The 27,266-nt window shown below is 41.8% G+C and overlaps 1 protein-coding gene and 1 long non-coding RNA gene across 3 annotated transcripts in view; one reads left to right on the top strand and one right to left on the bottom strand.

Annotated features, from left to right (window-relative positions):
- Positions 1 to 27,266, top strand: part of PDE4B (phosphodiesterase 4B) — a 221,018-nt gene that overhangs the window by 98,424 nt on the left and 95,328 nt on the right. The window lies entirely within an intron of this gene.
- On the bottom strand, positions 22,386 to 27,252 carry LOC148052082 (uncharacterized). Its single transcript, XR_015699227.1, has 4 exons — positions 27,146 to 27,252; positions 26,188 to 26,343; positions 22,912 to 23,312; positions 22,386 to 22,806 (listed from the first exon to the last, which is right to left on the bottom strand). It is a non-coding gene; the product is annotated as an uncharacterized LOC148052082 (long non-coding RNA).

Raw genomic sequence — 27,266 nt, 5'->3', positions numbered from 1 at the left:
TATCTTTCTAAGTTCAAGAGGATCTTCTGTCTTCCTCAAATTTTGTTCTGAATAGCAGCAGCATCTGTTAAGGAGCAAGTCGATACACTATTGAGTCACCCAAATGTTCGATAGCCCTAAGTTTTAGATAGAGCCGGTACCCCTTTCAGTCCCACAGCTGCTGCCACCCTTTGCATGCCTGCAGATGGTTGTCCATGCGTGTGTCTGTGCTCTCCATCCAGAGTGAAAGAGGATCATTGAGCAGTAGATTTCCATTCCTGTTCCTTATTTCTATAAAAAGGATTGCTGTGGATCTTCACTTTCCAGAAAGGTGAAGGAAGGAAATATTGTGCATAATATATAACAAGTAGGAATTTATCCAGGCACAGCAGGTCAGTGGCAGGAGCTAATCTAAGTTCCTTACATTCAGAGTGATTAATAATTCAGGCCAAAAGCATTAGAGATCTAATTTGAGTGTATTGCTAGTACATACAGAGGGAAAATATACCTCCTGTTTTCTTTTTTTGTACATATGTGATATTTATCTATATCACAAAGAATTCCACATGCTTTACAAGAGTAGGATGAAAAAATGACTTTTCCCCAATTTTTATATTCTTGACCTGGGGTCATGGGACAAATCGTATACCTTGAGACACATTCATTCACCAGAGTTTGCCAAATCAGGATCTCATCTGATGATCAGGTATCAAAGTGAGCGATCAAAGAATATGGGAGGTGTGGAGCTAACGGCAACTGTTGCAATCCATGCGTAGGGGTTTCTCATGGAGCATATGTCTCTATGGGTAACACCATAAGTGATATGTTGCATGCTAAGCCTTGTAAATTTATTGTTTCAGGTCAACCTGATTATTTGCTATATTCAAGGGGCAAATAACCTCTTCCCTTCATACTTGATATATTATTCATACATCCTTCTTGGAAACACCTGGTGGCAGTACTAGAAGAGTCAGTTATATTTTTTAAAACAAAATCTTCCTATTGTATTTTTGAAGGGTATGTATTTTTTATAACTGTAATGTGGATGGTCACTAAGCCATTAGTATTTTTTAAAGTCAGTGGTTTTCAAGATGCATACTTTCCTCATGAAAAATGCATGTGTTTTGATAACATAAATTATCCCTATGCTTCAGTTCAAATTAAAATCAATTCCGATGATATAGTGAATATTTTAACAGTCTGTTGTTTGTTCATAAAGAGCTGATGGTGAAATTATTTTTAAAAACAACAACAATTTCTGGAATGAAAGCCAAATTCCAAGCAAAGGCAAAATAGCATAGATTTAATCAACAACTAGAAGAAGAAAATAATTAAAGACATCTAGGCTAACTAATATAGGAATGTAATAATGCTCACAGTTACCTCAGTTTACCCCATACGACAGTCCCGGCTCGGTGCTGAGTAGGTAGAAAGCAGCTTAGCAGAAAAGGGTTGAGGGTCCTGGTTGACCAGTTGAGCTTGATCCAACAGCCTGCCCTTGGTGTGAGGGAGGCCAGCCCATACCAGGCTGGGTTATCGGTAACGTAGTCAGCACGTCAACATCGGCAGAGGCTGAGAAAACTGGGTTTGTTCAGCCTTAGGGAGAGAAGAGGAAGGGGAGATCTCATTGCTGCCTCTAGATGTCTGATGAGAGGGTGGAGAGAAGAGAGAGCCTCTTGTCAGAGCAAAAATTATAATGTGGGAAATTCTGGCTTGCTGTAAGGTATAAATGTTTTGACTGGGACAGGGGCCAGAGAGGGTGTGGGATCACCAACCTTGGAGATGCTCAAAATTTGACAAGGAAAGGCTCTGAGCAGCCTGGTCTAGTTGGACCTGCTTGCAGCAGGGTTTGGATGAGACTCTTCCAGAGGTCCCTTCTAACCTAAACGGTTCTGTGAGTCTGTGATTTCTGTGGTCCCGATGGATTAGAGTAATTTCTTGCACATTGACCAGCTCAGATATCTCGGGAAAAAAGGTAGATACCTTGCAGCTATGGAATAATACGATTTCTTACTCAAGACTAGCTGTAACACTTGCAAGTTCCTGCATATTGCCGCTAGGAAGAAGTCTTCTTACAAGACCACTATGAAAAGGAAGAGAAAATAGAGGAGAAAAGAGGAAAGTATGATAACGAAACAGAAAGCAGATGTAAACGGTGTACAAGTATTACACACTAATATTCCCCATCTCAGTTGTACCCAGTGTTATTCTCTGTTGCAAACATTTTGGTTGGGTGTATGTCAAGTGCAAGATTTTCAGCAGGCAATGAAGGAGTGAATCTTGGTAAAAACTAGCCAAAGTTGATTAACTCCCATACTAATCCGTTCAGGTAGCCTTCCTGGGGTTTCCTGCATCAAAGGAATTTCATGGTGTCCTCACAGCCCCATGCCTGGGGAATCCCTGGGCTATGGGATAGCGCATCCCCACTCTTGCTTCCACCTTAAATCTGGGAGGCAAAACACAGCAAATCCCGATAGTTTTAACTTACGCATAAAAAGCAAGATGAATAATGTATTCTTACTGTTACATATGAAGCTAAATTTTATATAAAAATTACTATCTAATGTAAGAATATGTAACTATTTAGAGGATCTTTCCAAATTAAAAATGCTGTCAAAGAGACTTATATTCAGGTGGTAACTGATACCTTCTTGAAAAAATACAGAAAACAGAAAAATCTCAAACACTTTAATAATTTATGTTATTTTAATTTCTTTGTGTTCTTTGTGAGAAGACTGTTTTCAGAGAAGCCTTACAATTTAATTTGCTGACTCCCACACGGCACAGTGCTATTGCTTCGCAAATGCAGCAGGTTAATGTGTAACCTGGAGCAAATCAGAGTGTAATAAAAAAAGTGAAACATTTTGTTTTGCTTGAAACATAATGCTGTTATCTGAGTTGCCAGTGAGGGTATCAGAATGTCTTCCACGGTCTTTTTACTTTTGTATTAGATTTTCCTCCAGTAAGGGGTTATAAATAAATTTTATATGTTGGTTCCTAGAAATTAATATCTTTTTAAAAGCCATCTTTCTGCCACCTGAGCTACAGTCTATGTGAAAATAACTTCTGTAGCTCATGGCAACAGCATTTTAACGGCTCCTAGCCTATAGTTTGCCCAACAACTTTTAATTCAGAGTTGACATTGTGTTTAGCTGAGGGCATCTCTTCCTCTCAATTAGCACATGTGGCAATCAGGTCGGGGAGAGTGACTCAGTATTCTTCGTGCATCCTTCAGTGACCTAATGCTTGGAGCTGCATCACGTCCTCTTCTTTCAAGGCAGATAGTTTTCCTTCTTGCATTAGCCATGGTAGCAAAGAGCATAGCAGGAATCCCATCCTAGCCAAGAAGCCTTGCTAATGTAGTCTTGATCAGCAGGACAGCTAGAAGAGAGCACTTGAGTCATCACATTTAGTCCTTTGTAGAGACAATCCAAAAGTGCCCACACACCACGACTGCATTTTCCAGCGCCCTTTAACAAATTTAAAACATGCTGTAAAGGGCAGAGGCTGCTTCTGTATTTTGCTCTAGGTAGAAAGACAACGACGCTAAAGATGTCATCAGTGTCCTCTCTGCAGTTGCAGAGCACTTGTCCACGTAGCTTCTGGACAATCCTGCGGCTGGTCACCGTACAGAATTTAGCTCTCCTCTCCGTGGCACTCCTTGCCCATTTGAGCTGGTAGGAGAATTTCTCCCTGGCTCCAGATGTCATCCATTAGCTCCCAGCAGGGCACGCTTACCTGCTCCTAAAAATGTAATGGTCCTGAATGCAATTGCGCTATTGACATCCGTACTGCAGAGGGAGGCAGAATGCTCCTCTTTGCTCCCCCCAGGGCATTATCTTCCTTCCCCATGCAGACCTAAGTAATCTGGTGTTCTCTAGAAGGCCAGCTTAATAGATGCTTATGTCCAGAACTACCATCATTGGCCTTGCCATGCTTACACATTGCCAAATCTTGCTGGATTTGGACCATTAATATAAAATTTTGGAAACCATCACAAAGGAAAAAGACATGCTTCCATAGCTGTGTTGCCTGTTATGCACAGTTTAAAAATGAAATATAAGAACTGAGAGTTTTTTAGCATAAGCATTATCATGTATTTGGGGGGACAAAAAAAACCTGAATACATTTAATTCTTGTTTGTGAAAATTTGCAGTCAAGTGGAAAAATAAAATCCTAGAGGGGGTATTAAATGACTGCTGTCAAATACTCCTGCATACAAAAATGAGAGGGTATTGCTATAGAAGTATGCCATCACCTTACTATTTGAAAAAGCAGTTCCTCATTTTAATAAATGTTACAGCTATGACAGTGGACAGAGTCATTTCAGTCTAGCAAGGGGCTTAGTTCGCACCTCTTCCCCCAGAAGAAGGGCTGGCGTGAGAATGTTTTAAGCTCTTGAAGTGTCACAAATCTGATGTGAGTGGTGTTCCTTTTGGAATAAAGCAAGGAACAGAGCTTATTGATCCCCCTTTTACAGCTGTGGGCCACTCCATGTAGACCATCCTGCAGTTTGTGCTCGTGGTAAGCCAGGCTGAGTCCTCGCCAGTGCCAGAAGGGACGGTCACGCATTCCCAGTGCCACCTCATGGTCAGCCGCGCTATAGCCGATCTCGTAGAAAATTAACTTGCAAAACAAACAAAAATATCTATTTGTGTGCCGGTCAGCAAAGTGAAATGCTCAGCCAGCAGCAGGAGAGAAAGGGCTGAAACCGCACCCTGCCCTCCCTATTTTGGCACCTAAAGTGGACCATTTTGTGACTGCACCCACATCGACATACCTGAGCTGCACTGATTTAAAGGCAGTTTAAGTACTGCTTGTGCTGCATGTGCTAACTAGCAAGGCATTTCCCAGGCATCTGTGATTTCTGCTGGGCTTAGTGCTTCTGCAGCGCTTGGTTCAAGCAGCACTAGCTTGCTTACAGCCATTGGTGCCTAGGTGAACTGCAGTGCAGAGGAGACCTCAACAGCTGTGAAGAAAATGTGCAAATCTAGCAAAGGAGGGAACCCTGGCAATTGTAGCTGTTGACTGTACAGCAATATATAGGGGAAATGCAAGAGTCTGCCTTAACGGGAGTCATTGCCATAGCTGTAAGGAAAAGTTTTATAAAGTGCCCAAGTCCCATCGTGAGAAGGGACTCAAGCTCAGCCCTAGGTCAGACCAGGGACTTGTCTGCTTCCTCTCTTCTTAGGTCTTGTATTTCCTTTGTATCAATTAAAGATTAGTAGAATTACAGTTTGTCAAATGTTTCATCCCCAGTATCTTATGGATTACGTTTCTGCCTTACTGAGTTGCATTTAACAGTAAGCTGTGGAAAGTGAAGTTTCTTTTTTGTCTTCATGTTTTGCTTTAATTCAAGTTTTGATATCTGAGTGTTGTGCATATTGAGCTTTGGACTAGCAGAAAGATTCATGACTGTATCTTGATTGTATTGCGAACTATGATTTTATCCATGTTGTATAATGCAATGCCATGGTCAATGCAGTAGTTTCATGGAAAAGTAATTACAGCACCTACATTCAAAAATGAAGGTGTATTCTGCCATCTCTTCTGGAAGCTCCTTGATGTGCATTGAGGCTGGAGACCTCATTTTGGCAGTTGAGTTTTTTGTGGTTTTGTCACCGTACTATTAATTCCAATACATGCCAGTTGCTTATTTTGTTTTGCATTTCTTTTGATTTGAATGAGGGGAAAACAGACATCAGCTCTGAAGGATTTCTTAGAAAAAAAACAAAAAACAAAAAACCAAATTCAGATTTTCACTGGAGACTCCTGCATAAACCTAGCCACTGCTGCTGCTGAACAGTATATTTTTATCGGAGAGCTCTGTCTCTGCAGGTTGCTGCAGGGGGTAGACACTGTAATACAGATTTTATGGTTTCCTGGTGGAATCCCACCGAATCTCACAAGCCGCTTCCCGTCAGCAAATTCCCTGTTCAGCAGCCTCTGTTGTAGGCATTTGGAGAGATCTTTTGAATGCATTTTATTTACCAAGTGTATTAAAACGCCCACGCAGATGTCACTGTGGGTTTCTCAGTGAACAATGTATTTAAAATGTTTAGACTGCGTGTTACTGGACTGATAGGGTGCAAATGGCTCATTTTCAGCCATTGTTTTGCTCATTAGATTGTACCAGTCACTTTTTTAAAACTTCAGAGGCAGTAAACAAAGATGCAAAGATTTTATTGAACGGTTTTCGTAGGATGGATTTAACTGCTGTCTCTGCTCGATGGCTGTGTTAGTGGTTGTGATGGACACACAAGCTGATCATCTTGCCACTGACTAGTGCTATCACATGTACGAAATTTAATGGGACTAGTGCTGGGTCACAATGATGAAAAATTACTAATCTATTTTAAATTGCTTTAATTGATAAAATAAAATTGCATTCGAAAGGGGATGCTGAACTGTGTGCCCCAACGCTGGTGGCTGCGCATGTGTTTAATGTTGGTGCTCATTCTATTGGTGGCTTTGACAGAGGGGTCAAGAGGTGGAAGAGCCCTTGGGACTCAATATGAAGGAGGACCTTCACGATGAGGTAACTTCCGTAGCAAAATCAGGAGACTGTTATCCGTAGGTTTATTGTCCGCAATGGCATTGCTGTTGAGTGGGAGCTCTGATTGCCCAGAGCCTGATGGGGCTTCCTGGCACGGTGACCACCCTGTGACATCCCCTATATGCCCTGTCCTGCTGTAGCTGTCAGACGAGCCTCTGCAGTTGATGGGTCTCTGGCAGTGAGTGCCACCACCCTCACTTCTGGTCTCTCCAGTGGAGTCCCAGTGGGCTGGTGGTTCTCCTGGCAATTGGGAGGTAGAGATTTTCCAACAACTGCAGCACCTGTTCCCAAGCAGTGCTGGTATTCCCTTTAGAGGTACACATCTGTGACAACTGCTTATTTCCCCTATGCTCTTCCCAACAGCTTCCTTTGATTTATCTCTGTTGAAGATCAAGTTGAAGACCAGTACTGTTTCATTTTTGCCAAACCACCACCGGATGTTGCTTAACATTATTAGCAGTACTACTATCTTAAAAATCAAAACTTCTCAGGACATTGATCCTTCTTTTTTTCTGAAGAGCACTGGAATATATAAATAAAAGTTTGATTTTTTTTTTTTTCATGACCTGGGGATGTCTGGGCACCAGTCTGGCCTTACAATTCTTAACAATGCTTTATTTTTGTTACAGTAACAGAGATGAATAGTATAAGGTTCTGCAGAGAAAATCCTTCTTTTGTAAAATCCCACAGTGTTCCGACCTCAGAATTTACTGATTAGGCATCAAATACAGCAGTCAAAGCCAGAAGAAATTGTTTCAGAGGTCTGTAAGCTTTAATTTGATTCCCTTTTGAATTGGCTTGACGTACTGAATCCTTGCTCAAGTCAAGTCCACTCTTTCTACTTATATGGTCTGTGTATGCTCATGAAAAATAAATACGAGCAGTAAAAGAGCTCTGAAGTTTTATAAGTATCTTGCTCAGAATAATAATGCAGCGCCGTGAATTCAAAAGCAGCAGGGACATTCAGGAAGGTTTAAGGATGTTAGTGCATATTACTTTAATATGCAAGAGGATGCTGGGAATTACTGTTCGTTTTCACTAAAGTAGGATACATTTATGGTTTTCCAGAAAATCACTGGATTGCCTGTTTTCACTATACACTGATAAAGTCTTTAGTTTTTCTTTTCATAACTCTCATTAGGTGCTGATTTGGAAAATATTTTGTTGCTATAAGGTAAATCGGGAATAGTGTGGCCAGCAGGACCAGGGAGGTGATAGTGCCCCTGTACTCGGCACTGGTGAGGCCACACCTCGAGTACTGTGTTCAGTTTTGGGCCCCTCACTACAAGGAGGACATCGAGGTGCTGGAGCATGTCAAGAGAAGGCCAATGAAGCTGGTGAAGGGTCTAGAGAAAAAGTCTTAAGAGGAGCGGCTGTGGGAACTGGGGTGGTTTAGTCTGGAGAAGAGGAGGCTGAGGGGAGACCTTCTTGCTCTCTACCACTGCCTGAAAGGAGGCTGTAGCGAGGTGGGGGTCGGTCTCTTCTCCCTAGTAAGAAGTGATAGGACGAGAGGAAATGGCCTCAAGCTGTGTCAGGGGAGGTTTAGGTTGGATATTAGGAAAAACTTCTTCACCGAAAGGGTAGTCAGGCACTGGAACAGGCTGCCCAGGGAAGTGGTTGAGTCTCCATCCCTGGAGGTATTTAAAAGAAGGGTAGACATGGTGCTTAGGGACATGGTTTAGTGGTGGACTTAGCAGTGCTAGGTTAACGGTTGGACTCGATCTTAAGGGTCTTTTCCAACCTTAATGATTCTATGATTCTATTTGTATATCTGTGCTGTAAAGATTTAAAATAAAGATGTGGGAGAGGGCAGGAGGAGCCAACCCAAACCTTTTTGTTTCAGTTTGTATCTGGTCAGCCTCTGGTGATCACGTTTTATGACTGCCTGCCAGAAGTGGATTGATCATATGCAGGACAGCTTCAGGGCAGGTACCTGTCTCAGAAAAAGTGCTTTTTAAAAACTGGTCTTATGTGACTAGCTTGGTAATTGAACCCTACAGGAATTAAGTTACTTTGGAATTCTTTTTTGTTAATTTGTGCTTGCAAAGCCATAGGGCATCAGTAGGTTGGGCTGTGCTCTGGGTTGCTGCAGCTGGATTGCTCCTCCACCCAATTCAAGCATCTAAACCAAGCTCAGGTCCAGCTGCTGGCTGCAGGACTCGACAGGGAGAGAAAAAGGCAAAGTCCATTCGTTTACAGAAGTATTTTTTTGCATTTCTGAATATCGTGACTCTGATCTCTGGCCAAGGCTAAACAGAGATTGGCCACATTCAGGAAAGCTGAAGTCCTGTGAAAAACCACAGAATAGCTTTGTACCCTGGCAACTTGAAGAGCACTTCTTTTGGTGAGGCTAAGTCAAATGAATTTCCACCACTTCTTTTTCAGCTGTCTTAACTAATATCAACATCTTATGAACTCTTATGTATAACTTAGCTGTTATTAAATACGATTGCCATAAGTTCTGGCTGTGTTCATTCATAGATATTCAGTGAATTTTATATACAGCACACATTAGGATGGTTAATTTTTATACCAATAAACCAGTTCCACACCTTACATCAAGTTCCATCCTTGTGCAGTTTATGCTTGTGTGTTACATACAAAGTCTATTGTATAAAGTGTGAAAGTGTTGTTTAATTCTTGTTTTATCTCACACCTTCCAGTTCACATTAAATTATTAGTTTACATATTACTTTGCTGCAATGGAAAAGAGCTCTATTTCATGATAAAAGAGTAGAGTCTCATTTTAGAGAGTTATGTATTTGCTGTTGCTGTCATTTTGATGCTTTCCTAGTATGTGATTTTCATGTTTTTGTATTTACTCGTGTTTGAAATACTGAATGTTAATGCCAATAAATTGTCACAAACGACAAATAGAAAAGGTTACAGTTTATTATTGCATTTGTTTGACTAAAGATTTTTTTTCAAGATTTAACTTAAAATACCTTTTAATATTGTTAAAGTGTGGCTATAACAAATTGCCTTTCTAGTTTTCAAGGATTAGCTGATTAGGATGTAATGAGCTGATCCCTGTTTTGAAGCCTGCCATCACTGGCATTGTGGCTTGGTTCCCCACCTGTATGGGGAGATGTGTGCAGGTAGTCCATGAGGGATTCCCTGCCGGGAGACTGAATCTCTGTCCCAGGTGTGGGTAGCTGCCAAATTCAATAGGATTCATGTGTTAAGCTTTCCTGCGAGGGGCTGCCAGGTTGGAGAAGCCTAATTTGTGGATCCCAATAGGTTGGGGTGGGAACTAGGTACAGTGGTAAGTAAGACTGTGAACTCTTGGATGGATGCAAAAGTAGAATATTAGGCACGTGAATAACCTTACTGGTGAAAGAGAAATTGCAAATTGGCAGATTTGTGTGGGTCATTTTCTTGGAGTTGGTTCTTCCGAATTTGCATCCTTTTTAGGGTCTGTTCTTAGTCATATTTTTAATATTCATATTACATTTCAGTATTAAAGCACTACAGCATTTTATGTATGCTAAATTTTTAGCTTTGTGAAATTCATAATGAACTTCGTAATGAGCTACCAGGACAATTAGTGAAAATGGGGCTTTAAAACGATTAGTGTATGTAGTGCATGGGAAGATCTATTTCATGTGAGTGGTGGTGAAGTTGGGCTTATTGAGTTAAATTTTCAAAAGCAGAACTGGGTTTTTATTAGCAAGTATTACCATTGCTCCAGTGTGCCCTACTTATGCTGATTGGTGTGCTGGAGACATGTAGCCACTTATGTTTAATTATTTGTTAGCAAAATATGAGTTTATCCTAGCTGTTACCTTCAGCCAGATCTCCCAACTATTGCCAATAGATCAGTCTCTAATTTTTTAGTCTTTCAGACAGATTTCCAGATATTCTAACAAGATCTCATTGAAGTCAAAGGCAATTAGATGTACTGGCTTCCCTCAGATAAAGAAAGAGTTAAAAATCATTGCTCCATGAGAAGAATATAGCTGAAAGCACAGTAAATTACTCTTTGCAGTTTTGAAAGCAGTGAACACAGGGAGGAGAAAATTCATAATGAAAAAGTCAGAATAAAATACATATTAAGCTGTTTTCTTTAAACAAGCTGAATTATTCATGTGAAGCTGAAATCCCACGGAAGGGCTACTGTGAGATTAATAACCCGCTCAGCCTTGTTAATGTCACTCGAAGCCCCCTCGGTAGAATTACTGTCATGTACAATTAGACGAACATTATGTAACATATGTTACTGTTTTCTTTAGCAGAAATGACATTCAACTTGTTTGTTTCTGATTCTATTAACTAGATACAATTTTCAGCTAATATCAGACATAGCAGTTTTCAGTTGCTCTTCAAATAAAACAAAAAAAGTATTCACTGGCCTAGAAACCTTTTGTCCAATTCTTGTGTCTAAACACACCAACATAGGAGGCTAATGTCTTCCAGATGTGCTTCTCACATAGGGGACTGACTTAGAGGAAAATCAGGTTCAGTCCAAGTTTCCATTCTCCAAAGTTCAGGAACAAATACATCTTACAACTGAGATTGCTCACCACTGGAAATGCTCTTTTGAGTTGTGAAGTCTCAGAGATTGTCAGATGTTCATATTTGAGATTTTGGTGGAGTTTTTGATTCACCACAGAAAAATTGGCCAGTATCCTCAGTGACTTTGTAATATGATGCAAGAACAGAGGCAACTATAGTTGCTTAATCTTCTTGACACAGGCTGGTCTTGTTGCTTGTGCTCCAGATGAGGGATGGTTCCGTGGTCCATATTGCTCTCCGCTACATTTATACATATTGATGACTTTATCTGACATATAACATGACCTACCTTCTGTGTCACCCGTAATGTTAAGTCATCTGTTGCAGAACAGAATCCAATATACCCTAGAGATTGGAGGAATGAAAAACATTAAGAATCTCAGCTTCCCATCATTCAAAACAAGATAGTTTTCACACCAGCTGCTTCCCGGTATATGTATTTTCTGTGACAACTGGGGCAATTTTCTGTCTCAGCAGGTAGATTGTCTCTTTGCAGTATGTAGAGCTGTATACAGCCATTGTTTAGGAGGAGCTGAAGAGAGAGAGGCATGATATTAGGACCCAACGCAACTCTAAGTAAGTGGATCTTTTCTCTATGAACAGTAGGGGCTGAGCTGCCCTTCTAATGAAGCATTTCTTAGGCAGACAGAGAAGTGTCATTTATCAGCCATGAATTGCCTCATTTAGGGGACTAGATTCATCTCTGAATTTTCTGCTGTTGTGTCAGTTGCTTTCAGAATAGAGAGAAAATTTAATATCTAACCTGCTCTTTGGGGAAAAGTAGCAATATATTGCATACTGCAGCAATAATTTGTATTTCAGGTGGCCAGCCTCCCTGCGGCTGGAAGCGTGGGGCTGGGGGTGTATGCATAACACCCATACGGTCACACCTTGACATTTTACAAGGTCATCACTTTTGAGTTAACTACCACTTCTTGCTTCGCACAGTGAGATCCCAACACACTGTGTACATACAAGAGTATTCTAACATGAATGGAGAAGGATGTTTCACAAATGCCTGTTTATGATTATTGCAGACCGTGCTAAATCTGCGTAGCTTTGTTGCAATTCAGGGTTGTGTATTTGCTGTCAATCATGAAAACATTGGTAGCAGTTCCACAATGATACATTATTCTTCAATTGCTGTATGAATAATAGAGAAGCACCAAAAATACAGATGATGTTGGGTTGCATGTAGTCTCTGTTGGAGTCCTTCAGCCCTTTCTTTTGAAGGAAGGCACAAAGCACAACTGACTGAAGAAGGGAGAGGATGTGTTCTTCTCAAATCAACTCAAATAGAAAGGCAAGTAATGCTTATCTTGCAGGGAGTCACTTCAGTCCACAAGGTAGGAAACCTTGCTCAGCCTGGCCCTACCTATTGTATTTGTAATGTCAGTGTAACTCTGAATCCTGGTCTTTCATAGGACGAGCTTCTGTAGAAGAGAAGATGGCCTCCCAGCTCTCCATCAGAAAGATGAGCAGATTTCTTTCAAGGCTGTCTGTGTTAACTTGTATACTACAGTAGTTTTAGTCATCTGAAACAGTTTCTTACTTACAGAAGCAGTAGACTCCATAACATTTCCAAGTAGACTACAGTAGGTTCTTCAATAGCATGTTCATCATCATCTTTTCCCCATAATGATGTTTTCTGCCCAAAAGGCTGTTTATGTATTGTCCTAAATACATGGCAGAACTAATTCCTGGTTAATAGAGATACCAGATTTACTGCTGTTTGTGGTAATATGTGGGAGTCATCTGTGAAAACACACATACCTCCCAAATCCAAAACACGACAGGCTTACCTTGCTGACTCAGCAGCAGTATCTACATACACACATCTATTTGTGTGTGATAACATGAAGTGACATTTAGCCTGAAGTCTCTTTTTCTCCCCTTGCATTCCCTGCCTCCTATTACTTCGTATTGTCTTTTTCCCCCCGGTACTTCCCCTATAAATGACCCTACCATAGGTTGCCCACTCCAGTCTAACAGACGGTCTGCTTCTGATTTTGTGTGAATCATTTAAGGGCATATGTGGCAGTTACAGTGCATTAATTTCCTTTTAAAGTATAATCTAGACACATGAGAAAACACAGCATTTCAGTACAGAGCTATAAATTTTCAAATGGTGATTCGAGATTCGTCTCTGTATCAGCTCTTCTCAGTAGCTGCGATTCTTCTCAGGGCAGTGCTTTGGTCATGAAGAGATTAAAACTCTGTTTCAGCAAGAAGCTTAAGCGTATATTCAACATTAAGCACAATAATCTTTATCCATAAAAGCATTCAAATTCCCTTCCCTGTGATTTACCTCTGTTTGTTCAACTGATTCAACTCACAAGTGTCATGACGCTTCCTTTTATTGAAAATCACTCTATTTATTGTGGAAAAAACCCTGCAGTATAATGTTTAATCAAAAAGACGTGATGGTCAGAGAATAAATCTTTCTCATTTTAAAACATTTATACAAGGAAAAGGAAAATATATCAGAAGCAAGTGAGGGAATCTCCAGAGAACAGCAAATACAAGTTAAGGGCTGTGAAACAGTTTCACTCCCAGATTCAGTTTTGCTGTATGAAACATGAAGTTATAATTTTGTAGATCTTGTTTTTAATGATCCATTTCCCCAGGTGCCTAGTGGTAGAATTTAACAGCAATAATATTTTGATAATCTGTTCAGTGCATAGAAAAAATACTCTATAATTTGTAAAAGTATAAAAATTAACAATAGAATTGGAGAATGATATAAAATTACAGATTTATAGAATAAATAATTCTGTAATTCTTTAAAAATTCTTTTTAGGAAAAAATATCAACTTTACAGTAGAATTTAATAGATAATTGTTTTCCATTTATCTTTTCAGATAATTTTTTTTTAGAATTCAATTGGCATCTTTTTAATTGCAATGATATGGAGATTTTCTACAGTAAAAACACTGAGGAATCATAAGCAGAACAGAATTGGCCAATATATTTTAAACTAAACTATTCAATTCCTTTTAACTAAATTCCTCAGGCCATATTTGTATTTCTAGTGAAAGAATCTACCTACTTTCTCTGACTACAGGATTTTGATTCTTGAACTATTATCACGTTGTGGATGTGCTTGTTAAGAGTGTAGCACTGGGACTGCGGTAACAAATACAAGCTTTTATCTTTGGTTCTGCTGGGAAAAGTAGTGCTGGTGAAAATCCAGAGCAGTTTACTCTTTGGGCCATTCTGTATTCTGACTCCTGGTCAGTTATATCATAGAATAGAATTATTGAGGTTGGAAAAGACCTTTAAGATCATCGAGTGCAATCATAAACCTAGCACTGCCAAGTCCACCACTAAACCACGTCCCTAAGTGCCACATCTACACGTCTTTTAAATACCTCCAGGGACGGGGACTCAACCGCTTCCCTGGGCAGCCTGTTCCAGTGCCTGACTACCCTTTCGGTGAAGAAATTTTTCCTGATATCTAATCTAAACCTCCCCTGGTGCAACTTGAGGCCTTTTATGAATATAAAGATTTGGAAAGTGGATGTTGTGAAGACCAGGATACGCACGTTTCTTGATCCTGCCAGCTGAAGCGACTCTTGCTGGCACTTGTACAAGTGGATCTCCGGTGGTCCAGCATCTTCCTGGGGTGCGAGAAAGGATTTTACTCCTGACTACAAAACCTCTATAGCTAAGCCAATCAAGCAAGCAGTATTATGTTGAGTTTTATACAGTAATTTATTTTAGCGCAAACAGTATTTGGCTAAAAGTCGGTGCTAACGATAGTGCTTCGTGCTAGAGCCTGAGGAAAGTACTGACAAGGTACATGCAGGTGGTGGTACTTGATAGTGCTTCAGCCTTTGTGGTCAAATGTTGTTTACAAAAGGCACTAACAGCAGCACGTTCATGGTTATTCAAGGTTTTAAAGTCTCCTAAATGAATAAATGTTACCTCTTGATTGTTTCAGTTTTATTTGTCACTTAAACGTTTTCTTTCAGTCCTAGTGCAGAGTATAGCTAAATGCAAATCTACCAAATTCTTTTTAATGGGCAAGCAATTATATTTCTTAGCATAATTCGATGGGTTTATTGTTTTGGTTGATACGAAGACTTACTACTCCAATAATTGAGGTAAGTGCGTTTTCATTGTGTTCTATTGCTAATAAAATAGTTGCAATTTAACGTCTTGCTGGCTCAAAATAGCTAGACCTTGGGCCTAATTACAGTTTTCTTTTGCTTAAGATTGTGTGCAATGGAGGTTGAAAGGGTTTGTTTCCAAGGAAACAAATGCACTGCACTTGCCTTGCATCAAATGTTTCCTGTAAGAAAATGCCATAACCAGGCTCCCGGGAGAGAAAAGTGTCGGGAGGTAACGGTGGCCTATGCGGAGCCTTTTTCTAAAAACATCTGGGTTCATGTTTTCCTAAAACTGGGAGTGTATTTCTCAAATTGCTATTTGGGTGCATGAAAAAAGCGGTGTAGTGTCAGCATCCTAATTCTGGCATCTCGGGCTTTGTCACCTCGGCTCAGCAGGGTTTCTTTTGTGCAGGTGTCATACGTGCTCTTGAAAGAATATGTGGTGCTGTAGGAGCATCCTTTATGTTTAAAGTAATACACCTGCTATTTTATATTACCGCGCTACTTTTACATGTAGCTTTTATTTTCCGTATTAGATAAAGAATGTCAACATATTTTGGGTAGACATATTTTTGGCAGTTTTGTGTGTCACTACTGTCAGGTGTACAAAAGTCTGCCTTTAGCACATGCGATGTGAAAAAAGGGCTCAGGAGCACAGAGGGGGGATGCTTCCCGATTTCTTGCCCTTTTCTCTGAAATTTGGTTTTGTCAGGGAAATGGGAGCAATAAAAAGTCGTTTGAAAATTGTAGTAATGGGCAAACAAATTGGAAAGAGTCCAGATGCCAAAGTCCAGAAGTTTTGTGTGTGTGTGTGCACGCGGTTTCTTTCCCCAGAAGTTGGAAACATTTAGGATGAGCGTGCCTTCTCCCTGTTCCTGAGATAGTGATATTTAGAGGGTAGGGAACGTAAGTGATAAGGAGTAACAGTTAAATATATATACTCACGATGCCGGGCTGCGACGTGGACTATTCTGAGATGCATGAGTAAGTCTCTTGAAGAACTTAAACCTCTTCATGAAATCTGTTCTGGGAATAGTATTTTTTCATCATATACAATAGGTCATCCAGAAAGCCAGAGAAGAGCAGTGCGTAGAAAAAAATCATTGAGGATGGTGGGAAGGGCTCTTCTAAGGGGCACCTCTCTGCTGAGAGAGGTAGATGTTGTGCAGAACAAGTCTGTCCTTCTTACCAGGTCCTGGGCTAGATAGGACTGAAATACTTCATTTTAGCCCTGGTCTCTGTAGAAACTATGTGTTTCTACCTATAGCGTTGAACTGCATGGTCAAGCTAGATCAATCAGCTTTATCTGTTTGAAATTAATATGTATGTATTAAATTATGTGCAATGTAATTTCTCTTTTGAAATGCTGTTATAATGCCAAACTTCAGTAAAATAGATGTGCGTTTTCTGTGGGGCTTTGGGCAGAGCTTGCACTCTTGAAAAGCAAGATCCCCAGCTTCCTGCAAAGTCTTTGCTGGCAAAACTGGGAAATTTCACCTAGTTCAGAGAGAGTGATGCTTTGGGGATTGTTAAATCCCGTGTCTAATCCCCTGGGAGAAGCGGTGCTTCCAGAGATGGTGGGAAAGGCGTGTGGGTGCTGTAACACACACCGGCATTGCCCAAGGTTGCCGTACACTGAGAATTAGATGCTTTTTCACTGCTGTTAATAATGGCAGGAAAAGGAGCGTTACCTGGGCAAACAATTTTTGTACTGCTACGTGTTATAAACCCCTTCAGTGCACATCTGAATGACAGATGGGTACACGTGCTCACGTGAAGCCGATCCTAATGATGCTGTCTTTGAAAATGCTCTGCCTGCAACAAAAGTATATATTCCCTCAAATTCTGTCTGGGTAAACCTGTTCTCTAATTAAGTTCAACCCAGACAATAAACCTAGAAAATAAAAAAATAATAATTACTTTAGGAAGTCCTTTCCCTCTGCGTTTCTTTATGTCCATTTTTTCTGTTTTGCAAAGCTGATTTCCTACCAGGAAAGATGGGAAGATGAGGGAGATAGGTTCCTGATGTATGTACCTTGAGAATAATGGTTCTGTGTATTTAGTGAGAACAAAATATAATAGTCACATAAGTGACAAGATACGTTGCTAAATACATGGGAAGAGCAGGTTTGCAAAGAACGTGGCATTTTTATTCAGTCCCATTTCAGCTCATCTGTGTTGCTGCTGCACTGCATTTGAAATCTCTTTGGAGGGTGATCCCAATGGAAAGTGTTCGGATGGATGTTTAAATATCCATCTAGCTCATACATACATTAGTTTAAAGGCCACAGGATAGCACAAGTATTTGTAAAATATGAGGATTGTATAAAAACAGTAAAGGCTGTGGCCATGAAGCTGTTATCTCCTTGATATAGCTTCCAAGTATGTTGCTTCATGTTCACTAACCTTTTTGTTAAACTACAGTTAATATTCTCTCGTTTTCACCTTGCTTGGCCACTGAAGGATTTGAGTGGGGTTCCCTGTGCTCCCTGTGCTTAGGAGTTTGCAGTTTTATGGGAACAGAGACTGCAGCTCAGCCAATATAGCAAAAAAGGAGAAAACGTCCTACACTCAACAAACAACCACCACTTCTTTCATGCCCCCAAGTGAAGGAGATTTAAAACCAGAGACCAGCCGTGCCAGGAGCACAAGATGAGGTAGAAGTACCCACAGCAGGTCTAAGCCACCCTGGAGCTCACCCGCCTTGGACCTGGTTCAGAGCAAATTATTGCCATGTGCTGTATATATTTCACAGTGTACTGCACTCAGTGATAGGCATTTAATGACAAAGCATGACTTACTTTGTATAGCTAACTCTGGGAAATGTTCTCTTCTGGTATAATGATGGTACATTCACTGTTTTGAAATTATTTAGAAATTATTATTGTTCTGATTTTTCACAGTTTTGGCACGCCAAAATTTTCTGGCTTGGATGAATGCATAGAGACATGCATATTATTCTACTGCTGGAAGTTAAAATGAGAGTGATTTCAATATGAAAAAATAACTATTGTCAATATAAGTTACTTCTTTGTTACAGAAATGTAATATATCATTGAAAGGGAAGTTTCAGTATGCCAAGGAAATGATGTATTAAATACAATCTTAATATTGATAACTTTTGCAATATTGTTTAAGCTTTTCTAGGTTTTGGAAGATTCCCTACTTTTCAGGGTTCAAGATACTGTATTATCTTCTTTAGAGTGAAAACCAGAGAGTGTAATATTTGTTAAAGGTAGATGAAGAGCCTTGTTCCTAGACTTGTAGGTAAGCGCCTTCTCTCTGTCCTGCCCCAAATGGTTGCACTCAGTTTCTGCAAGACACACAGTACTTGTGTTCTCACTTTCTATTTGACTGCTGTAAGGATGTGACACCTGGAGATGGGGTACAGTGGAGACAGCTGTGCTGGGACTAGCCTGCTTTCAGGAGCTGGTGATGGCCATTTCATGTCCAAACAAGTGCTAAGTGGTAAATTTGCAAAGATTTGGAAGCCTCTCCTCATGGGGTTCACTTGGGATCACCATGGCTGTGGCCAGTGATGGATGTAGAATACTTGTTTGCAAGTGAGGAAATGTATGGAGAATGTGATTAATTTTTCCTGTCTGTTCTGGGGCTTCTTCTCTGTCATGAAATCAGATGTAATAGAAAATATTTTAAAATATTTTCATGCAGATGGATTTGTACTCAAAGGAAATTGAGAGCATGATGGGAGTTAACTTTATGGCAGGGAGCAGAAAGGAGCAATCTGAGTGCCTGAGGAAACTGCTTCTTTCCCTCGTCTCCAGTCAGGAAATAGCTCCTTAAGTACTGCACTCCGAAATTGTCATCTGCTTGTTTTAACACAAAATGCCATCATGTAAAAATACCCCTTCTTCAGTCAAGGAAATATGAAATCTAATGCTCTCAAAAACTACAGCTCATAGGGTTGAAGACATGAAAAAAAAAAAAAAGAAATAAAGTGTTGAGGGTTATAAGTCATAATATTATGACCTATGTTAAAGAGGCAATTATTTTTTTCACGTATAAATCTGTGCTGTAGATGAGGTCTAGGGAAGCCAGGAAAGCTCCTTGCTGCTGAGTGCCTTCCCACCCACCGCCCTGGTCCTCGTGCTTTATCATGTCTAGAAATCCGGTCCTTTACGTGGGTACCTAAATTTGAGTCCTGCTTTAGGTGCTCGAGTCTGAAAACACCAGGGCCATGTCAGAGCCCAGGGCTGTGTTTATGGGGGTTTATTACTCATCCAGGAGACATCCAGCCTGGTGTGGGGCTCGGATTTTCTTTCTGGCCTGCAGCAGGGAGTGGGAAGATGGAAGAGTGTGCTGGTGTCGGGCATTCGTTCGGCATCTGCTTTTCCAGATGGCTCCACTGATGGAGGGGGGACCCAGAGTCACGGCTTGGAAAGCTTGGGAAGCCTCATGATGCTTGATACATTACTGCCTAACTACTCTGAGATGCCTCATCTCTAATTATTAGTCTGCTTACAGGTGATGATATTCTGATATGCAAGAGATTACAGCACTTTCTAGTTACTTCGTTTAATTTCATCCAGAAAGCAGCCATCAGTGTTTCTTCCCTAACTGAAGTAATACAGCAACTGCATCTCCAAAGATGTGGAGCATTGAGAGCACATAAATTTCATCCTAGGTATAAAGCTCATTTTGAAAAATTTGTCGTAGTTTCTGTTTCCATCAGATAAATGATGCTTGGGTTTGGTTTAGTCACCTCACATGCTGCAGTGGGAACTCGCATCCCCTGCAGCATCTCTTCCACAAATTGGTTTGCAAAAGCTTTAGAGGTTGGAAGTAGCCAAAGTGGAACATAAAATTAAGCTCCCTAAAGATGCAATAAAATTGTAGAACAAAATATAATCCAGATGGAAACCTGTTCAGTGCATGCACTTCTTCTGTATACAGCTCTTTCCCAGCTTTGAGATTTCGGTGTGCTCTCACCAAAAATGTGCATTCTAAAGATGTCATCATATATGCTGTTGACATAAAATAGATAAAAACTCTCCCACTAATTAATTGCAAGCCAAGTCAGTACTAAGACCCCTTGGAGATGGTTATGAAGAACGTGGTACTCGGTATTCACAAACCAGCTGCCGTTGTTGATTCATTATGTTATTTTCTGTTGGAAACCTTTCAGAAACGTTTGCTGGGAAGTTGCAGGGTGGATCGAGTATCAGTGAGCTGATTTTCCATTTTTTTTCCTTTTTCTAGTTTCCTCTGTTTCTGGTACAGGCTCTTTTTGATTCTCTCCCACTTACCCATGCCAGTCTGGTGCATTGTCGGTGGCTCACCTGCTCTGATGTCTTCCCCCAGCAACTCCTCTTTGCTTTCTGCCTCCCATATCATCTTAAACCTGCCGGGAAGACAAGGCAGGGCAAACGACCATTCTCTGGGATGAATTGGGGAGCACTGGCTTCCACATGAATTTATCCCGAATGCATGCAATAGCGTGACAGCAACTGAGTGCTTCTGAGTCTTCGTATTGCTTTGATGGGAGCTGTCATTTGTTCCTTTCCCTGCCCAATCCCATACACCATGCTGCTTGCTTTAATGCTGCACTAGTCACTCACTCAGCTCAAAGGCATCTCACACATTTTTTACGTAAATGCTGCTTTTCTGGGATGCAGCATGATGTAAGAGCTGGGTCCTGCACATTGATGCACACTCTGCAGCACAGGAGGTGATGCCCCACGCATTGCTTTGTGCCCAGTGCACACTTTGCCCTGTGTGGTGGCCAGCGGCAGCGGGCAGACATGTTTGGGGGTTTCTCCGAGTGAAAAAGCTGTGCTCTGTTCTGAAGGCAAACACTGTCTCTCAGATTTAGCCCCCGTTGTGTGAACCATAGAATCATAGAATAGTTTGGGTTGAAAGGGACCTTTAAAGGTCATTTATAGTCCAACCCCCCTGCAATAAGCAGGGACATCTTCAACTAGGTCAGGTTGCTCAGAGCCCTGTCCAACCTGGCCTTGAATGTTTTCAGGGATAGGGCATCTACCACTTCTCTGGCCAACCTGCTCCAGTGTTTCACCATCCTCATAAAAATTTTCTTCCTTATATCTAGTCTAAATCTACCTTCTTTTAGTTTAAAACCATTGCCCCTTGTCCTATCACAACAGGCCCTGCTTAAAAGTTTGTCCCCATCTTTCTTGTAGGCCCCCTTTAAGTACTGAAAGGCTGCAATAGGGTCTCCCCAGAGCCTTCTCTTCTCCAGGCTGAACAACCCCAGCTCTTTCAGCCTTTCTTCATAGGAGAGGTGCTTCAGCCCTCTGATCATTTTTGTGGCCCTCCTCTGGACCCACTCCAACAGGTCCATGTCCTTCCTGTGCTGAGGACCCCAGAGCTGGATGCAGTGCTCCAGGTGGGGTCTTACTGGAGCAGAGCAGAGGGGCAGAATCACCTCCCTCAACCTGCTGGCCACGCTTCTTTTGATGCAGCCCAGGATATGGTTGCCCTTCTGGGCTGCGAGCGCACATTGCTGGCCTATGTCCAGGTTTTCATCCACCAGTACCACCAAGTCCTTTTCTGAAGAGCTGCTCTCAGTCCCCTTGTCCCTCAGCCTGTATTGATACCGGGGTTACCCCATCCCAGGATACCTGTCCCTGCTTCCACTGCCTGTGCACTTCCTTCTTGCCCTTTAGTTTGACCAGCAGGTCTCAACTCATCCATATCGGTCTCTTGACTTCCTTTCCTGATTTCTTACACCTGGGTATCGAGAGCTCTTGCATTCTATGGAAAGCATCCTTAAAGATCTGCCAGCTCTGTTCTGCTCCCTTGTCCCTGAGGGCCATTTCCCAGGGGGTCCTGTTGACTAACTCCTTGAAGAGCTGGAAGTTTGCTTTCCTAAAATTCAGGGTCCTGACTTTACTTTTCACCTGACCCATTTCCCTCAGGACTGCGAACTCCACCAGTGAACGATCACCGCAGTCCAGGCTGCCCCCAATCTTGATGTCACCAAGTAACTCACTTGCGCTGGTGACCAATAGGTCCAGTATCACATCCCCTCTGGTAGGGCTGTCTACTACCTGGCTTAAGAAGTTGTCCTCAATGCATTCCGGGAGTCTCCTGGATTGCCTGTAGCTCGCTGTGGTACTTTTCCAGCAGATGTCGGCTTGGTTGAAGTCCCCCAGCAGGACAAGAGCTTGCAAGCACGATGCTTCCTGTTGCTGGAGTAAGAAGGCTTTGTAACCATTTTTTAAGAACCATTCTTAAGAACCGTAAGAAGAGTTTGCTTTGAAACACCTCGTCTTCCATGTTAAGTTGCTTGGTTTGAATGTTACCTGTTTGAAAATACAGTTTTTATTTACGGGAAGAGGGGAAAGAAGGTGTTGGTGAGAAAGATGGAGGTGATGTATCTGGTTTGGAAAGATGAATTGTCCTGGGGGTACTTTGTTTTTGCATTTGTGGAGGAGAGAGTCAGGGCATATTGCTAACATTACTCCAGAAGCTGAAGTTTCCTGCTGCCAAATGACTTCTAGTGATACCACTTTTGGAAAACAAAAGTGCCATCTCCTGCCTGTATTTATCCAGAGCTCTGCAGACCGAGTTCAACCTGAGTGTAAGACGATGAAAGGGAGCCCATCATTCATGTTCAGCACCTCTTAAACACCCATCGCACAGGTGCAGGGACTGCACCACCTGCAGAGGAGGGGAAAAAACAGCCCTGAATAGTTGAGTTGACAATTAAACAGTCATCTGCATTGGCAAGAGGTTTCAGTGAGCTTGTCCCTCATCAATACATACCTGTAATTATGCTTGCTACCTTCCGCAGTCCACTGCTCGGCTTATCTTAGGCTTTCATTCCTGCGAGGTCTTTGGCATATGCATTTTACAGAAGAGTCTGTGTGACATCCAGGTCAGGTTTTGGAGCCAGTAATTTCCTGGTACACCAAATTACCTGCAGGTCTCAAGTCAGCTTACAGCAGGTATAGCTTATTATTTGGTGAAAAGAATCCCAAAATTCAAGAAAAATAGGTTATCTTAAAATTATGTTTGATGAGCTAATTATTTTGAATGGGTATATGTTTTATGATTGCATTTCTTAAATAAGTATATTTTTCAGTATTACATGGAGAATGCTGGTATCTAATGTAAGGGTTGATAAGGTAATGTTCCTGCAGCTCTTGGGTCAGTCCTTGGGTAGCCTATTTAAGAGAAAGAAGGAAATTAGAATTGCAAATCAGTATTTCATCATTATGAATCAGTGTGGCCAGAATGAAAGAATGAACGAAAAGCTGCTGCGTGGCTGAGCAGTTGGTTTGGTGCACAAGCAATCACATCCTTTCCAAATCAATAGATAGCTTTGTACTCTGCAAAGCAGCCTGTGGCAGTGGCATGTGACAAAAAAAACCAACAATATAAACATTTGCAAAAGGGTCGATACCGCTCTGCAAAACAGCTAATAAAATACCAGGGAGCAGCATTAGAGCAGAAGTTCATTTCTGAGTAGTTTTCATGCTTTTTGATTATAAGCTAGGATGTTTGCAAGTTATCCTGATTATTCCACTGTTAACAACGAGGAGAAAGACAAAATATTCCCCTAGAAATGTTTAGTATTTTATTTATTTATCTGGGGTGAAAACCCCAATATGCTCTTGCATTAGTATATGGCCTTTAATCTGGAAAGAGATAGCATCAAATGTGCGTATTTTTACGAATGTACTGCACTTCTGGTTTGTCTCAAGATATCCAAAATATCAGCTGATTTTTTTCAGGCTGCTGTGTCTGTGCCTTTCGAGGACAGAGAACATTCCTGAGCCCTCACAGCAACCTGCTGTTGATTGAGGGAATAAAGGTAACGAAGTGCTGAAGGGCCTGGAGTGTTTCAAGCCAGCACGATTACAGGCCAGCTGCGCAATAGCTGCGTTATGTAACTTTTCTGAAAGACGTGGAAAAATGTTATATGCTGGTTTTCTAGAAAATGGTTTTGAAGAGTCCGTGCAATTTTTCACAAAACATTTGACGTTTCCCTGGTGGAGCATTGGTATTGGGGCTGCCAGGGTGGACCGATGGGACTAGCACTCATCCTTAGTGGGGCTTGCAAAGCCATTTCATCCTCTAATTAATAAACATATTAAATATGTAGATGTGGCACCCAATGGATAAAGATCAAAATGAACAATTTGATGATTTTTTGAAGTGTGTAGGAGTAGGAGGCAGGGCATTCAGCAGTGCTTAGACCCAGAAGTGAGGTAGAGGTGAGTTCTGATCATAGGCCTGAGAGTTATATTCATTTATGTCATGTTGATACTGCAATTGCTAGTCTTTCATTTGGGTCTTTAGTGGAGGATAATTATTCAACTGTCTGAGAAGCTATAGGAGAAAAAAAACAGGAGAATGACTTATTATCCTTCCCACCCAGCCACCGTTTGATTACTGCCATGTTCCCTGCAATTATCCACATCAAGTTCAGGATGCTCGATGAAGGGAAAGGTTGGAAACGTGAAGGGAGATACCATACAAATGGGAGCAGGGAGAGAAAATGCAGAATCTCAGTGTGGTAGGATAGAAAAGAAGCAATAGCGCACGAAAACATCTGTTACCAAATTAGCAGTGAATTAATTTTGTCTTTTTCACCAAGAAGAACGAGAATAATGTTGAAGGCCAACGTGGCAGACTTTCTATTCAAGTGGGACATGCTGGTGTTTTTTCCCAGGCATGGGGGGTGGAGGGCACAGCCATTTTAAACCTGGTAATATTTTAATGTACCAGCCTGAGAGCTGGGGAAGAGCTAGAAGGGCAGAATCACGTAGGGCAAGAGGAGGACATTAAAAAGGAGTTTATTTGAGTCGTATGAAATCGTGAGAATTTTCAACTTGTTGGGTGCGGATTGGATGAGAAGCCAGCAGAGTGAAGGGTGAGAGATTTTTGGGGGTGACAGTGGTTTGTTGCTTCCCAAGCCCACAATGTTGGCATGTCCATTGGGAATGTCCCAGAGGCTTGGGTTAAGCTCATTATGTGAGCTGAATTTCTCTTACTTGACAGTAAATTAAATTTCAGCCTGCCCCATGGGGGGAGTTGCTTAATTTAACTCTCATACACAGTGTTATTCATTTATGAAAACCATATGAGGTATATCAGTGGGTTTGTGATGCTGGGTTTTGCTAGCCTGACAGTAAGCGGCAAGCGTGTATAGAAGAAGCCTGTGATGCTGGGCTTTACTTCACAAAAGAAAGGGAGGGCACAGTGATCTAGAAATTCCTGCATCGTTAAGAAATGCCTGAAATATCTTCTGAGCTGAGTTTTCAACTATGTCCAAACCAACATGCATTTCCAGCATAATAAACATCACTTTTGAAAATGTAAATTCCCTTTTTGAAGCCAGTAACAGCAGAATTGTTGTCTCTGCTGGCTGTGTGTAAAAATGGCCATTTGTACAACTACCTGTTGTACCAGTAGTACAGTCTACAGGCTGGGGTTGAAAACGTGCATTTGTCTGTGTATCTGTGTATTTATCTCCCTCCATGTATGAATCATAGAATCATAGAATACCAGGTTGGAAGGGACCTCAAGGATCTTCTGGTCCAACCTTTCTAGGCAAGAGCACAGTCTAGTCCAGTATGTTTGTGGGCCTTTTTCATATATAAGATGCATAACTCTGTGGTCTACGCTGATTTGAAAGCAAAACTATTTACCACTGCGCGTAAAACTGGCTCCTTTCAAAACAAATTGACAAAAGTGGAGATGCAGCAAAGCAAATGAGAGGCGCAAACTGTTTGGGTATTGATTAACCATACTCGATCTTTACAGGCACACACACTTCTTTATTATACTTTTAAGTTGCCCCTACATTTTTATAAAATATTTTTTAATGTCAAAAGAATAAAATATGGTTTAATGTTTCATCTAACAGTTACAGGAAAGAAGCACATAGTTCCTCCAGTCTGAGTTTTTTCTCTGACCGTGTCGGTGCAAACTGTTGCGTTGTGACTTAGTATGTAATGACATTGCCAGTCTACTCCTTCCTGTGTATTTTGACATTGGATTTGAGATCTTAATTAATAAAAGTTACTCATTCACCTTTCCAGTTCGGACTTAACTGCAGGGCAGGGTGGTCCGGCAGGTTTCAGGTCTCGGTTTATGGACAGGCTCCTGTGGCGTGCGGTCCCCTGCTCAGTGCCCCGGGCTGCAGGGCTCCCATGCTGTCCCCTCTCGCTGCTTTGGCCAGCCTCCTCTCTGTGGGTAGGGAACATTATGCATCACTTATGACGCTGATCAAATGTAAAGCCCATTTATACATCACCTATAGAAAGCCCATTTATACATGTTTGCTTATGCATTTGATTTCAGCTGATGATAAAATCCCTTCCTTTTGGTTGTCAAGGTGAAATGTCTCGAGACTTCACTGGGAGGAAAAAATCCAGTAAATGGAAAATTTGCTCGTACATACTGCACATTTCTTGACACTGAACTTTTTGTTTCCCAAACAGAAGGAAGCACAGCATACACTCCAGCCTCATTAGTGTAATCCCCTTCCTTGCCCCTGCCTTCGGGTGGACGGAGGTGCTGCCTGGGCAGGGACGCATAGGCAGATCCCCTTTCGGTGTTCCCAAACCATCGCACTGCTGCTGCTGGAAGCGCTTTAAATTCTCCTTTATTTAACCAGCCCTCCCTTTGTCCCTAGATCCCCTCCCCGGCTCTGCATCCCCAGCACCGACTCCGGAGGAGGTGCAGCCTCACCGAGCGCCGGCAGCAGCCCCGGAGCGGGTACGGGTGCGTGGCGGGGGGCTGGCAGCCAAGCCCTGGGCTGCGCTGCTGCGGAATGCCCTTATTTCGGGAGCTGCTCCCTGCGCGGCTCCGTGGCGGCTGTCTTCCCACCACCCACCCCCTGACGTCTTGATGCACCAGGGAGATGTGCTGGGTTTGATGTTTAGCGGCGGGATTTAGATGTAAATCTTGTAAAATTCCATTTTACGCAGAGACACACAAAACTGCTCTCGCTTAAAGGCTCTGGGTGAAGTTGCAGCTGCGGACGTACCTGCTCGGAGGATTTTCCTGCAGGCAGAGGGAGGGCTGGAGAGGCAGCTAGGGATCCCGGCCAGAAACACAGACCCGTCCCTGAGTGACGGGAGTAATGCAGAGCACACCCGTGTTTGTGC

This window comes from Nipponia nippon, unplaced genomic scaffold, assembly GCF_047370975.1.
Source record: "Nipponia nippon isolate SJK-2023a ecotype South Korea unplaced genomic scaffold, ASM4737097v1 scaffold_5, whole genome shotgun sequence".
In the NCBI taxonomy this organism is placed as follows: domain Eukaryota; kingdom Metazoa; phylum Chordata; class Aves; order Pelecaniformes; family Threskiornithidae; genus Nipponia; species Nipponia nippon.
Note: the sequence above shows the minus strand (reverse complement) of the source record. Positions and strands in the feature narration are given on the sequence as shown.